Here is a 15,300-nt window from a genome sequence, read left to right as displayed (position 1 = left end):
CAGAAATGTATGGTTCCAGAATAGTATACCATAATATTCTGCAGATTTTTAGACATAACCTATTTTCATATGTCCTGATAATTATGCAATTGAAAAATATTTTGTATGTTGCACTAAAGAGCCTCAGATCAGAAGCTACAAAAGAAAGGGAAGTGCAGAGATTTAGAAAACATAAAATACTTAATACAGAAGTGGATTTAAGTGTAAAATTGTCACAGTTAATTTAAATGATTCCAGATTTTCACATATTAAATGGATTGACATTTAAAAATATTTATGGTTATTGAATGTATAGGAAATTCAAGAAACATGTAATGCCAGGTATACTGAAGTGATTATGATAATAAAATAAAAGTAATTTGTCATTTAAAAAATAATAAAGAACTTAGCTTTCTTTTTTTTATTTTTTACAAATTTTATTTTTATTTTATTTATTCATTTTTAGAGAGGAGAGAGAGACAGAAAGGGAGAGAGAGGAGAGAGAGAAGGGGGGAGGAGCTGGAAGCATCAACTCCCATATGTGCCTTGAGCAGGCAAGCCCAGAGTTTCGAACCAGCGACCTCAGCATTTCCAGGTCAACGCTTTATCCACTGCGCCACCACAGGTCAGGCAAGAACTTAGCTTTCAATGAACTCTGTGTATCACAGGATATTTAAATAAAAAAATGCACACCACACTCTGTTATTTATTTTTAAGCTAAAATTTAAGATATCTCAAAGGTATCCGACTAGCAAAATTGAGATGACCTTCTAGCTCATATTTGTTATTATTTTTAATTTCTAAAAAGTAGAAAGATGTTAAAAATTATAAGTAAATTTTTCACTTAAAAAAATTATAAGTAAACTTCATCGTTTCTGGGTATTTAATCCTAACTGATTACTACTCTTTCTGTGAAGACTAACATTTGTCAAGTACCTTCTGTTCAATGCACTGTGGCTTGGATTCATGCTGCTATATTTGCCACTAGTGCTACTATCACCATCTCCTATAGCAATAAAAATAAAGACACATAAAAAGCTTACTATATGCAAAACCCTATGTTAAATGCTTTACCCACATGTTAATTTAAATTTTTCAACTACCAAAGAGTTAGCTATTATGTTCATAATTGTGTAAATGTTAGAGACCTAGGATATACATAGATTTTAAAGCTTGTGCGGGTCTCAGATAAATAAACCATAGGTCAAGTTGCTTGATTTCAAAGTCAACTGTGAACACCACGGTATACAGCCTCAACAGAAAATCACTCATGCTACTTCTCCATGCTTAATAATTAGAAAAATCTAATATTTTAATGAAAGATTAGCCACTTATAACTTTTATATTTTCATAAAAAAGTGAATTGTATACAAAGAGTACTTGAATGTTGTCTCTTTTCATGAAATTTATTGAAAAAATATTGAAATTTATAACAAGAATAAAGTAATTATTGATCAGTAAGTGTCTAAAAAATCAGGGCATTACTACTTCAGATATTTTGAAGTGAGGTAATCACAGCTTTATATATTTCATATTATAAAACTAGATCAAAGAGACCCAATGATTAAAATTTTATGGAGCTACTAAAATATGATGATGATTCTACATGCTGAGTTTATTCAATTTATGACAAGAAGCAAAAAAGCACTTTGTAAGCAGATTGGTCCATAGCTAGTTATTAAAGGCAATGGAATGATAAAACATTTCATGCAAATAACAAGAAAATCTACTGTGACCAGAAGAAAATAAGAATGTCTACTGTGGAGAACAGACTACCAATCATTGGCAAAGAAGAGGAAGGTTGGGGAACTAGGTAAAAAGGTGAAGGGGTTGAGAAGTACAGATTGGTAGTTATAAAATAGTCATGGGGATGTAAAGTACAGCATAGGAAACAGTCAATAATATTGTAATAACTAAGTATGGTGCTATGCACTACTGCAACTAACATGGGGAATACTTTATAAAGGATATGCCTGTCTAACTACTATGCTGTACACACAAAACTAATAAAAAACAATACTGAATATAAACTGTAATTGAAAAAAAAATTATAAGTCTTGCCACCCTAAAAAAGAAATCTACTGTGATCAGAAGGAGTAAGGAATACACTGTGATAAAAAAATATGTATAGTGACATCTATCAGTAGCAAATATATACACATATACATATATGTATACATATATACATATACACATTAATAGGAGATATGTATACATATATACATATACACATTAATAGGAGATATATAAGAAATATAGGTTCAATTTGTAAACTGCCCAACCCTTCCAAAAATGTCTGTATTATTTCTATTGATTTCTTATTGCACAAATAAATGTGAATCACCTTACTTTTGCTATTCATGAACCACTGAAATAGTTTTTCCTTTATATCAACTACTGAAAAAAAATCAAACCACACACATCTGACTTGGACACTATTAAAATATCTACCATGTATGTATACCACAGATTTCAATAGGACCTGTAGATTATTTTACCATATAATATCATACAAATTTTTTAAAATATATATTTAAATTATTTTTATTTATTTATTCATTTTAAAGAAGGGAGGGGGAGAGGAGCAGGAAGCATCAACCTCCATATGTGCCTTGACCAGGCAAGCCCAGGGTTTTGAACCAGCAACCTCAGCATTCCAGGTCGATGCTCGATCCACTGCGCCACCACAGGTCAGGCAATATAATACAAATTTTAGTTGAGAAAATGTTACATAAGATAGATTTTAGAAATGTAAATGCAATCTAAAGATTTACCTCTGCTTCTTAAAATTTGGGACTTAACATGCATGTTCCCTCAAAAGACTTCACAAATACCAACTATTCAGGAGTTAAGTCCAAGTTACTCATGAACTAGTTGTGGGCAGGGCATAAGATATCATTGAGATGATTCTAAATTTGAATGTCATGACAGTATTACAACAGTTATTTGAATTTCCTTTTAAGGAAATTTGGGAATGAAGGAAACACCACACCTACCTGATCATTGGCTTTGATCAGCAAATCAAAGTGAACTCTTACTAACATTGTTCCTTTTGCCCTTGAAAACAACAATAGCAAAAGGAAATTATGTAAGTACATTCTTTGTTATTTTATAGTAAATATATCAATTATAAGTCATGAAATCTAAATACCTCTTTACATTTATGATCAGAGAGAAAAATACTTTGTTTGTAAAATTAGATTCAACACAATCATTTTATTTGACCATGATCTGAAGAATAAGTCCAGATTAAAACTTGTGATGTCACTATAGCAACTCTTGTGATAATATGCAATTATTTTATCATAAAAAAACCTTTTAAAAAAGAAGGAAACTTTTTTTGAGTAAATGAAAGGTAGTTTTCAAGAGTTTAGGTTAGTTAAAACAAATAAATTGACCAGGGTGAGGTGTTTGGGTGGGGAGGTAGTGGAAGGGAAGGGGTTGGCAGGGAGGAGAGTAAAGACGGACAAATATATGGTGATGAAAAATTATTTGACTTGGGGAAATAAGCAAACAACACAATGAATATTCAAGTGCTATAGAAATGTTTTTCTGAAACCTATGTATTCTTATTGATCAATGTCACCTCATTAAATTTAATTTTTTTAATAAAATTTTGAAAAACAAATAAATTGGCAAATAAACATGCAAAAAGTTTAAGAAACTAGTTTCTTGATTAAAAGTTTAACAATTTAGTTAACAGAAACCATTTTTTAATACAAATTTCAAAATGTTATAAGAGTGTTTGTATTGGTATGAGTGAGAAGGTGGGTCTGTTGGATGTGGTCCAGTTTTGTTTTTCATAAGTTGTGAAATCATCCTATAGCAGCAGTTTTCAACCGGTATACCATGAGAATTTTTAAAACATGCAATACCTGACTATTTAGTCAAGGACACTGACCTCTTTTCCTTTAGTTGTCAAATAAAAAAAATGATAACAGCCAACACAATAGCCATCCAATGTGAATGAATCAAAATTATACCTACTTTTTTTTGTCTGATTAGCAAAAAATCTATTTTTTGGTGTGCTGCAGAATTTTGGTAGTTTTGTGTGCCTAGCAATGGAAACTTTGTAGAGCAGATGTCGGAGATGATAGTCTAATCGGGATATACAGAGATAAAATGATACCAATCATTGTAGTGATCAATCATGTAAAATTTTCTATTGATAAGTTATATCTTTTTCAAGATATTACTTCTGGTTTACAGTTTTTTATTTTTATTAAGGGATAAAAAAATATTATAGTTTAATTCCTAAATTCAGCTTCCAAGCCCACACCTAAGTCTTGCTCAACTGTAGAAAACAATGCCATTAATTTGGGCTATATCCAATTATGTGCATACTTAAATAATACAGAAAATTTTAATTTTTAAGGCATAATATTAATAGTCCAGCCATAATATTAATAGTCCAGCTAATAGTCCAGTCCTTCTCCCTATGAAACAACTTCTTCCAGAAAAATTTGAAGAACTTCTTGAAAAATGCTATGGTGAGCGATGATTTAATAAAGATATTCTTACAATAACTTGGTTGTTTTGTACATGATTCTGCATAGAAGATAATAATGTACATACACATGTATATGTACACACATACATGTAATTTTTTAATTTGTTTTTTGCCCTAATTATTTTTAGACAGAGCTGTACTCTTATGATTTATGTCAGTAGAGTCTATTCATCTTTGTCTTCTCATAAGTGCAAGGTATTTTCTCTATAGCTAAAGTGGAATTTCGGAATCTCAAAGTGAGTATATATTTATGAGATAGTGCCAGATTGCTCTGCAAAGGTTAGAATAATTTATATTCTCTAAGCAGTATTCGAGTTTCTCTTCTCATATATCATTCCAAATATTTTTTGCTGTTAAACTTTTGAAATTTCTAATCTGATGGTGTGAAATAATTATAGCTGTTGTTTTGATTTGTAGTTCCCTTATGTCAAATGAGGCTTATATATAGTTTCCTTTGTTTATGAGGCATTTGATTTCTCCATTTTATTTACTGCCTGCTGTGTTTAGTCCCTTCATTTTTAAATAGACTTGTTTTATCTTTTATTGATTTGGAGAAGCTCATAATATAATATGGATGTTAATTCCTTTTTTGTTATATGTTATATCCTCCCATTAAAAAAAAAAAACAGCAACCCTTTATTCAGCATGTACTGTGAATCTGATACCTACTTAGATTAGGGAGTTACAAAGAGCATTAAGACCCCTGCCCTCAAAAGCATATAAATCTAATCTATGTAATGCATGTAAGTTAGTAAAATGCTGTTAACCTAAGCGGTAAAAGGGCATTGTGTGAGATCAAAGAAATGGCAATTTAAACAGGTTTTGAGAGCCTTACTGTTCAGTAGAAAGCAAAATAAAGTGAAGCTTCTGCTCCTTACTAGTCCTGTGGTGTTCTCACCTGTTATGATTTATAGAAACTTTATTTCGCTTTCTGCTATATCAATGTCTCCTTTTATGTTTACTTTCAATTTTACCTTCCCACTGCCATGAGTTTACATAGAGTATGTTTCTGATGTGAATAATTGGGGAGCAGATAGATGTAAGTTATTTTATATATTCAGAGTAATTCCTTGACCCAACCCCTAGTAAATCATTAATGCATGTATGGTGATTTGAAAAGGACAGTGGTTTCAATGTCAAACATTTATGGAGGCTCTATAAGAGACATTATTTTTGTTCTGAGTACAATGTATAAGAAAAACACAACTTCTGATCTTCTGCATCATCTGCCTACTAAAAAAACAGTCCTAGGGATTATCACCATTTCTTTCTCTATCTTTAAACTTTTACATTCAATAACTCTTCCTACAAAAACCCATAATAGCAAAATTTCATTCCTTCTCCCTATGAAACAACTTCTTCCGGAAAAATTTGAAGAACTTCTTGAAAAATGCCATGGTGAGCAATGATTTAATAAAGATATTCTTACAATAACTTGGTTGTTTTGTACATGATTCTGCGTAGAAGATAGTAATGTAATTCTTCAAAACAAAATCTCAAAATATATCTCTAGACTAAAATATGGAGTAGATTTAATATATGGATTTTGGTCATCTTAAAGTAAAATAAATTTCTGAGTACCTATGATGTTGAAACATTGTAGAATTCTGTATATATAACACGGTGATAACATGATTTGAAAGTAAGAGAAAATTTTAGGAATCAGATAATTTAAACTCATAGTGTTAACATACACTTAAATTTTTCATACAATCATGCTAGGGTATATAGAATGACAGAACAAACTCATGTTTTAATAAAATGTCATTTTTATGGTTTTAGTGGAGCATATGAGTACATTGACCTATGCTTGCTGACAGACCAGCTTTGTTTGTAATTTTAACAACAAAATCTAATGACTTTCTTTTGAGATTCATGGAGAATATAAAAGGCTCGTGGTTTGATTGATCAGTTTCAAAATTAAACCAGAGAAGTGATCAGCATAGGTTTCAAGAGTTTCCATTTAATATTTTTTTTTGTCTTATATAGAAAAGTGAAGGGAAAGCTAAATTCAAATAAACTGGTCTCAAGTTGTTCTTCAGAACTTTAGTTTTGTAGATTTAACCTTTCCCAGGGTAGTGAACCATTTGTTATTAATGATGTCAATGAAATTATTAATCAAGGTAGAGGTGCCTTCAACTTAATTGCAGCTGACCTTGGGAAAAATCATCTTCTAAATGGACATTCAACTGAAGGTGAAATAACTTCAGTCTGACTTTGGGTCATTAACTCATGACTGAAAATCTTTTCTAAAAGTTGTTTCTTCTCAAATAAATATGATAAATTAATGTCACACTAAAATTACATTTCCAACATTATATGGAATAATGTAAGTGCACGTAACACAAATAAGAAACCTTGATAAATCCTATTATGTTCACTTTCCTTTTCTGTACTACACATTTTTGTGGTTACAGCCTCTACTAGACTAGATTCATAACATTTTCACTGTGTTTGTTCATCTTAGGTTAAACATTTTTGTAACAGTTTATAATGCTTGGTACAGTCTTTTATTCTACCTCAATCAAGTTCAGCTTCTGTAAATATTTTTTTTAAAAAAATTGGTAAAAGAGAGACTTTCAATTTCTAAATGTATTTTGATAAAGAGGCAGGGAAAGTAGCATTTTCATAAATTGCTGGTGTAAAAGAATTGCTTATACACTTTCAGAAAGTAATCTAAAAACATATTAAAATGTATTTCACTGTTTGACACAGCAATTCCACATTAAGGAACCAAGCATTCAGAGAAAAAGCAGCAAAAACAAGAAACTTACTAAATATGTTTCACAGCAACAATAATCTAAAATTCTGACCCACAATAGTTGAATTACTTATGATTCAGTCATAAAATGAAATAGATCCATGGAGTTGGAGAGCTGGCAGGGCATCTGGTACTTGATGAACTAAGAAGTCAGGAACTAAAACATGGATTTGAGGATATGGCTAGAATTCTGGAAAAGTACTAAAAAAGTAAAAGAAGGCAGAAGGAGAGGGGAGGGTGGTTTGAGAAAGCAGAGGGTCCCAAATGTTTTGGTTAGGGTTTCTCTGGGATACTGGTAAAGGCCCATAATGCACATATACAGGGCATGATGAGTCCACAAAGCCTCAGAGAGGATGCTTAATGAAAGATTAAGAATCGAACATAAATATCAGAGACCAAGCAATTATTGCAATTAAGTCCAATGACAGTAAGAAGGCTTCACTGAGAATTTCAGACTCAAGGAAGGCCAAGAACAAAAGTAAAAATCAAGCCATAAAATAATGTATTCCCTAGAAATAAGGAATAAAAACAAAAACATCCTAAGAACAGAGCAAAAACCTGAAGAGCTCTAAATGATATCTCAATAATTTGTCTGGTAGACCAGAACTCAGTAATATTTTTTTAAAAGACAACATAATACAAACCCACTACAATGTATTATCCATTGAACCTACCATAACATATTTTTAAAAGCTAGATATACAAAAAAGTAGAAAATGTGATTCATAATCAAAGAAAATAACATTTAATAGAAACAAACCAAAGATTTACACAGTAGTACAAATAGTAAAGACTTTAAAAGACCAATAAAAATTCTTTTAAAGGCTTAAAGTCACAGATAGACATAATGAGTAAAGAAATGGAAAATCTCAATAGAGAAATTAAAACTACAACACAGAATAAATTTAAAAACTTATAATTAAACTATAATATCAGTAATTAATGGACATTAACAGCAGATGAGATATTGTAAAAATAAACAACAACAACAAAGTATTAGTGAACTTGAAAATAGACAACAGAAATTATTTATCCTGTAGCATACAGAGCATGTGGGCAATATTGAAAGATCTAATACATTAGAGTTCAACAGGACAAGCTGTAAAATAAAATTTTAAAAATGTTTAAAATGTAACATATTTACCATAAATATATTTACTGAAATATAACTAAATTTGTTTAAAATAATCAACCTAGTGGTAAAAAAAACTCAGTGGAACCCAAGTAAGATAAATACAAGAACACCACACAGGTAGGCACATTGTAGATAAATTACACAAAACCAAAGATGGAAGAGATAATTTTAAACTCAATAAGAAAAATAAGACAATTTAAAAAGAAGTGGAATACATAAATAGATCCATAAGCAAGGAGGAAATAAAAATAACTATCAAAAACACCGCCAAAAGTAAAAATCCAGGACCAGATGGCTACACTAGTGAATTCTACCAAATGTTCAAAGATTTGGTACCTAACCTTCTCAAAGTCTTCCAAAAAACAGGAGAAGAAGCAATACTCCCTAACACAGGGGTCAGGAACCTATGGCTCATGAGCCAGATGTGGCTCTTTTGATGACTGCATCTGGCTCGCAGACAAATATTTAATAAAAATAATAATAATGTTAAAAATATGATATAAAACATTCTCATGTATTACAATCCATTCATTTCCTACTGCTCATGTTCATGGTTGCGGGTGTCTGGAGCCAATCATAGCTGTCCTCCGGGACACCACCAAATTTTTATTGGATAATGCATAACGTACACGGGTCGTTGTATGGCTCTCACAGAATTACATTTTAAAATATGTGGCATTCATGGCTCTCTCAGCCAAAAAGGTTCTCAACCCTTGCCCTAACACATTTTATGAGGCCAATACAACCTTGATACCAAAACCTGGTAAGGACAACACAAAAAAAGAAAACTATAGTATCTCTAATAAATACAGATGTAAAAATCCTAAATACCAGCAAATCAAATACAACAATGCATTTAAAAAATAATACATCATGATCAAGTGGGATTCATTCCAGGAGCACAAGGATGGTTCAACGTACATAAATCAATCAACATAACTCACCACATCAACAGAACAAAGAACAAAAATCATATGATTCTATCAATAGATGGAGAAAAGGCATTAGATAAAATATAATACCTATTATGTTTAAAATACTCAATGAAATGGGTATAGAAGTACCTCATTATAATGAAGGCCATATATGACAAACAATCAGCTAAGTGGTGAAAAAGTGAAGTATTTTCCTCTAAATTCTGGACTCCCTTCACTCTTATTCATCATAGTTCTGGAAGTTTTAGCCAGAGGAATGAGGTAATAGAAAGAAATAAAAGGCATCCATATTGGAAAGGAGAAGTAAAGGTGTCACATTTTGTAGATGACATGATCCAGTACATAGACAACCCCAAAGACTTCACCAAAAAACTATTAGAAAAGAATAAACCAATATAGTAAAGTCACAGGATACAAAATCAATATAGAAAAGTCCTGTTTTCCTATCTGCCAACATTAAACTTCAGAAAATGAACTTAAAAAAAATCCTGTTACAATTGTGTTAAAAACGAAAAAATAAAATACCTAGGAATAAACTTAACACATGATGAGAGGGACCTATATGCTGAAAATTACAAACATTATTGAAAGAAATAAAAAACACACAATGAAATGAAAAAATATTATATGTTCATGAATTGGAAGAATCAGACTAGTTAAAATGGCCATATTACCCAAAGCAATATAAAAATTTAATGCAATTCTCAATAAAAACCCAATGTCATTTTTTTAAAAAATAAAACAAAAATCACCAATTTTGTATGAAGCAATAAAGGACCCCAAATAGCCAAAGCAATCCTGATTAAAAAGAATGAAGCTTTAGGTATCACATTACCTGCCTTCAAATTATACCACAGAGCAACAATAATCAAAACAGCATGGTACTGGCAGAAAAACAGACCTACAGACCAATTGAACAGAATCAAGAGCCCAGAAATAAAACCAAATATATATGGACAAATAATCTCCCACAAAGGAGCCCAAAACACAAAATGTAGAAAAGAAAGCCTCTTCCTAAAATGGTGCTTGGAAATTGGAAAGCCACATGCAAAAAAATGAAACTTGACTACAGTTTCTCCCATGCACAAAAAAATTAACTCCAAGTGGATCAAAGACCTAAATTTAAAGTCTAAAAATAAATCACAAAGAAGAAAACATAGGTACTAAACTTATGGCCCTTGGTTATAGGGAACATTTAGGAATTTGACCACAAAGGCAGGGGAAGTAAAGGTAAAAATTAATGAATGAGACTATGTCAAACTATAAAGCTTCTGCAAAAGAAAAAAAGAAACAGACAAAAACAAAAAAGGCAGCCAATAAAATGGGAGATGATATTTGCAAACAACAGCTCTGCTAAAGGGTTAATATCCAAAATATATAAAGAACTCACAAAGCGAGCAACAAAGAAGCAAATAATCCAATTAAAAAATAGGGAGTAGAACCGAATAGATACTTCTCCCAAGAAGACATACAAATGGCCAACAGATCTATGAAAAAATGCTCATCTTCACTAGGTATTAGAAAAATACAAATCAACTACAATGAGATAACACCTCACACCTGTTAGATTGGCTTATTAACAAAATAGGCATCAACAAGTGTTGGAGATGCTAAGGAACCCTCATTCACTGCTGATGGCATGTAAACTGGTACAGTATTATGAAAGAAAGTATGGGGGTTCCTCAAACTAATAATATAATTACAATATGACCCAGCAAACCCTCTACTGGGTATCTACTCCAAAAATTCAAAAACATTGATAAAGATACATGCAACAACATGTTCATTGCAGCATTAGTCGCAGTGGCCAAGACATGGAAACAACCAAAGTGGCCTTCGATAGATGACTGGATAAAAAAGATGTGGTACTTACATATAATGGCATACTACTCAGCCATAAGAAATGATGACGTATTGCCATTTACGACAACATGGATGGACCTTGAGAACATTATACTGAGTGAAATAAGTAAATCAGAAAAAGCTGAGAATTCTATTTCACACATAGGTGGATGTAAAACTAAGACTCATGGACATAGATAAAAGTGAAGTAGTTCCCAGGGGGAGGAGGTTGTGTGTGTTTGGGGGGGGGGGAGGGTAGGAAAGAGGAACAAGTATGCAGGGATGAACAGTAATCTGACCTTGGGTACGTATTGGGTACATAACGAAATCAACAGTTCATATGCTATAGAGATGTTTACTTGAAAGCTATATACTCTTGTTGATTAATGTGACCTGACCCCATTAAACTTAATTTTCTAAATAAAAATTAAAAAGAATAAAATAGAATGATAAAATTAACAACTGCTAAATTGTCATAAAAAACAATGGAGGCATTTATGCAATGAAACGGCAGCTTTAAAGTACTAAAAGGAAGCTTTGCACAGTGGCAGTATCGTAGCCAATGAGGTTTATTCGAGGCGTGATTATTGCTAATTAAAGTACTAAAAGGAAGTACCAGGTTAGATTCCCAGTCAGGGCACACAGGAAAAGCGACTATCTGCTTCTCCACCTCCCTCCCCCTGCATCTCTCTCTCTCTCTCTCTCTTCCTCTCTCTAAACCATGGCTCCAATGGAGCAAAATGGGCCCTGGGAGCTAAGGATGGCCCTATGGCCTTGCCTCAGGCACTAAAAAAGCTCAGTTGCCAAGCAATGGAGCAGTGTCCTAGATGAGCAGAGCATTGCCTGGTAGGGGGCTTGCCAGGTGGATCTCAGTTAGGGAGCATGCAGGAGTCTGTCTCTGCCTCACCATCCCTCACTTACAAATAATAATAATAATAAAAAAGACAGACTTTAGAAATTAGTTGGAGTTGAAAAATTTTTACATTCTAATATTTTGTATTGAAATCTGATTTTTTCTAATAAGTACTTAAATTCATCAAATGATTTCTGTTTAAAAATCTCAACATCATATTTACTCATTAATAAAAAATAGGTAAAATTCCTTTCTAATAATATGTTTTTAGAAAAATTAAAAAATAAACTGTAATATGATTTTTGAAATATTTTGAAAAGGTATCTAGTCATACTTATGGCCAATAATCATAAAGTATAGCAAATTTCAAGAAAACATGTTTCAAGTGTTATAAAACGTTAATTTGATAAATACAAACTAATTAGAATAAAATTTTCAAAGTATAACACATTTATAAATAATTAAATGACTTCAGAGACTTATGTGAGGAGAAATAATTATCCCTTATCATCACCACATAAATAAGACTTTCATGTGGTCAGTTAATATGCTTGAATTATTTTTATATAAAATATTTATTACAAATTAAAATGCTAAATGTACAAATGCTTACACTTGTAAATTAGTGTTGCTTTGATATTTTCCTTACTGGAAACATTTCAAAACAGCGCAGTGAAATAGTGAAATACTTCATTTGCCCTTTTCCTAATGAAGCATATGACTTAGTTGCAAATTTTATAACTATTTTTAGAGCTTTATTTACAATGAAGCATACTTTGAAAGAAACAGGGAGTTTAGATCAATGCTGCTTCTTTTGTAGTTGTGTATCACAATTTTTTTCTGTTTCTTTTGTTTTTTGATAGGCTGTGCAATACTTCTTCAAGCAGCAATTAATTTTAGGGAGTTATTGCAAAAATAATTTATATTTTGAGATCATGCTCCTCCTATTTACTCCTTCCTGATATGCAGTTTACTTTTCTTATTCTTAAAAAGGGTATTTAATAGTATTTTTTATTTTTCTAGTAACTTCCTTGACTAAATTGGTAATTTTAATATTTATTCAAATTTGTGCTAAAAGCTGAATTCAAAAAATAGCAAGACAGATTTTACTGCCACTTATACAAGTTTACCTTCAGTCAAGCATAATTTTTTAAGACTTGGGCCAAGTAATATGTCACCAAATGCAAGCTCTATAACTTCCTATTTTATGACCTTAGAACATGACAAGATTCTCTGTGTCCTAGTTTCTTCATGTATAAAATAGGGATGGCACCAGTACCTGCCCAATATGGTTGTGGAGTATTAAAAAGATGAATGATCATAAAACACGCAAGAAATAGATTCCAGAAAAAAATATATATATATATACATTACCCTTTATTATTACATTACTCACTTGGTTTATGTAACATACGCTAGTTTCAAAATATTTCAATAGCATTATATTTTATAATGTGTTTTTACATACATATTTCAAAATTATTAAATATTCATTTAATGTCTCTTCATTACTTTATTCTTTCATGTACTTATCAGGTATATATTAGACATTTTCTTAAGCAAAATGTTGTTCTAAACTGTGTGTGTTTATATATATATTATCCTGCATATATTTATATGTTGGTATAAAAGGAAAGTAGATACAAAGCTAAACAAGATGTGTTTCTACCACTAGGAGGCAATATTATTATTATTTTTATTATTAATAGGACATGCTATCAATTAAAAGTTTTAAATAGAAACTATATTATTTGATGTAACCAAAATATATAACACTTATTCACCTAAATTATATTTACACAGTGTGCACTTACATCAAGAACATTATAATTACTACAAAATTACTGTGTTTATCATCTGTTGCTTCTCACAGGCCCAGAGAAGTATTACGTATGGCTCGTACACTTACTAAATTCTGGCTCCAGTGTGGGTTTGTTCCTTTAAATTCCTGGATTTCTTTATTCTTCACATTTACTTTTGATTCCTCATTCATTCTAAGAGAAATGAACTGGTTTGTGATAGTAAGGTGTTTTTGCTTGTGGAAATAGAGTTTTGACATCTATGTACAAAGAAATTAAAGTTGGTCTATCTAAATAATATAGAGCTAACTAAATATATTGTTTTATCTTTTTATTCTTATTATATATTTGATCAATATGAAAACTATGAAAGTGATGTGTTTAGAGGAGCTGGGTAAATATCATGCTCTTCCCAAACACCGTGTTAAAACCAGTATTTATATTAATCCAAAGAAGTCATGGTAAAACACTGTTATTACCTAAATCACCAGAACTGTTTAAATGAATAAATGAATCATCCATGCACCTAAAAGGGACTGAAGAATGCAGAGGGGAAACTAGTTCCAAGAGTTTCTTAACCAAAAACATCTAGAGAAAAGCATTCTGAAAAAGTTCTGTTTTAGGTGGGAATTCTTCTCTTGTCCAAAGTGCCTCAGCTCTTAATGAGTTGCTTTTGCTCTCTCTTCCACTAGTCAGGGTTCCAACCTCTACTATGACATTGGTAAAATTAATACAAACATGCTAAGGAGTCAACCAGGTTTGGTTTTCAAGAGGCACATTCTACTCGTGTTCATTTCTTATGCAGTGACTAAGCAAATATCAAAAAGACACTTAATTATGAAGATAAATTTTTTGAGAGCATTCAACTGAAACCAGTTGGTAGACATGTCAGACAAATAAACACACAAGTCAAAAAACAAACTTAGAGAATGAGAGAAAATTTTGAGTTTGTGTTTGGGAGTCTCCAAACACAAACTACTTTATCAGGTTGGTGTTATAACTGTTTTATTTTTTCTGTTAGTTTGGAACAATAACTACATTATATTTTCCTCAACAGAGTGGAGTATAAACCTATAGTAAATAAACCCTTAATAAGATTGCATAGACACAAACTAATGTCTCTGCCCTCATCATTATTAAAATTCACAGGAGTTACTGGAGTCACACATAATTTAAAATATGCAATCTCTTTTTTTAAATACTAAACATAAATATATATAATTTTCTAATACATAGATACATTTTGATCTTATCCCTGTAATTCAAAAAGCAGTTCCACAGATGGTGTTTATGAGTCTGTCTGAAAAAGCAGATGTTTGACCCGGAGTCATTTGCATCACACATATGGTTCATCACTAGGTTACTTTCTCTGGCCACTGTTGGTTTCTGTGTCCGTACAGTATTCTACAATGCTTCAGTTAAATTAACTCATGCACTGCTGACTGTAATAGAGGACGAGATGTTGTTTTCTTATTGTCAACACACT

The 15,300-nt window shown here is 31.5% G+C and overlaps 1 protein-coding gene and 1 pseudogene across 3 annotated transcripts in view; one reads left to right on the top strand and one right to left on the bottom strand.

Moving 5' to 3' along the window:
- Window positions 1-15,300, bottom strand: part of CSMD3 (CUB and Sushi multiple domains 3) — a 1,246,722-nt gene that overhangs the window by 1,021,353 nt on the left and 210,069 nt on the right. The window lies entirely within an intron of this gene.
- LOC136332610 (U4 spliceosomal RNA) lies at window positions 11,696-11,762 on the top strand (annotated as a pseudogene).

This window comes from Saccopteryx bilineata, chromosome 3, assembly GCF_036850765.1.
Source record: "Saccopteryx bilineata isolate mSacBil1 chromosome 3, mSacBil1_pri_phased_curated, whole genome shotgun sequence".
Taxonomy (NCBI): Eukaryota; Metazoa; Chordata; class Mammalia; order Chiroptera; family Emballonuridae; genus Saccopteryx; species Saccopteryx bilineata.
This window is presented reverse-complemented; position numbering and strand designations above follow the sequence as displayed.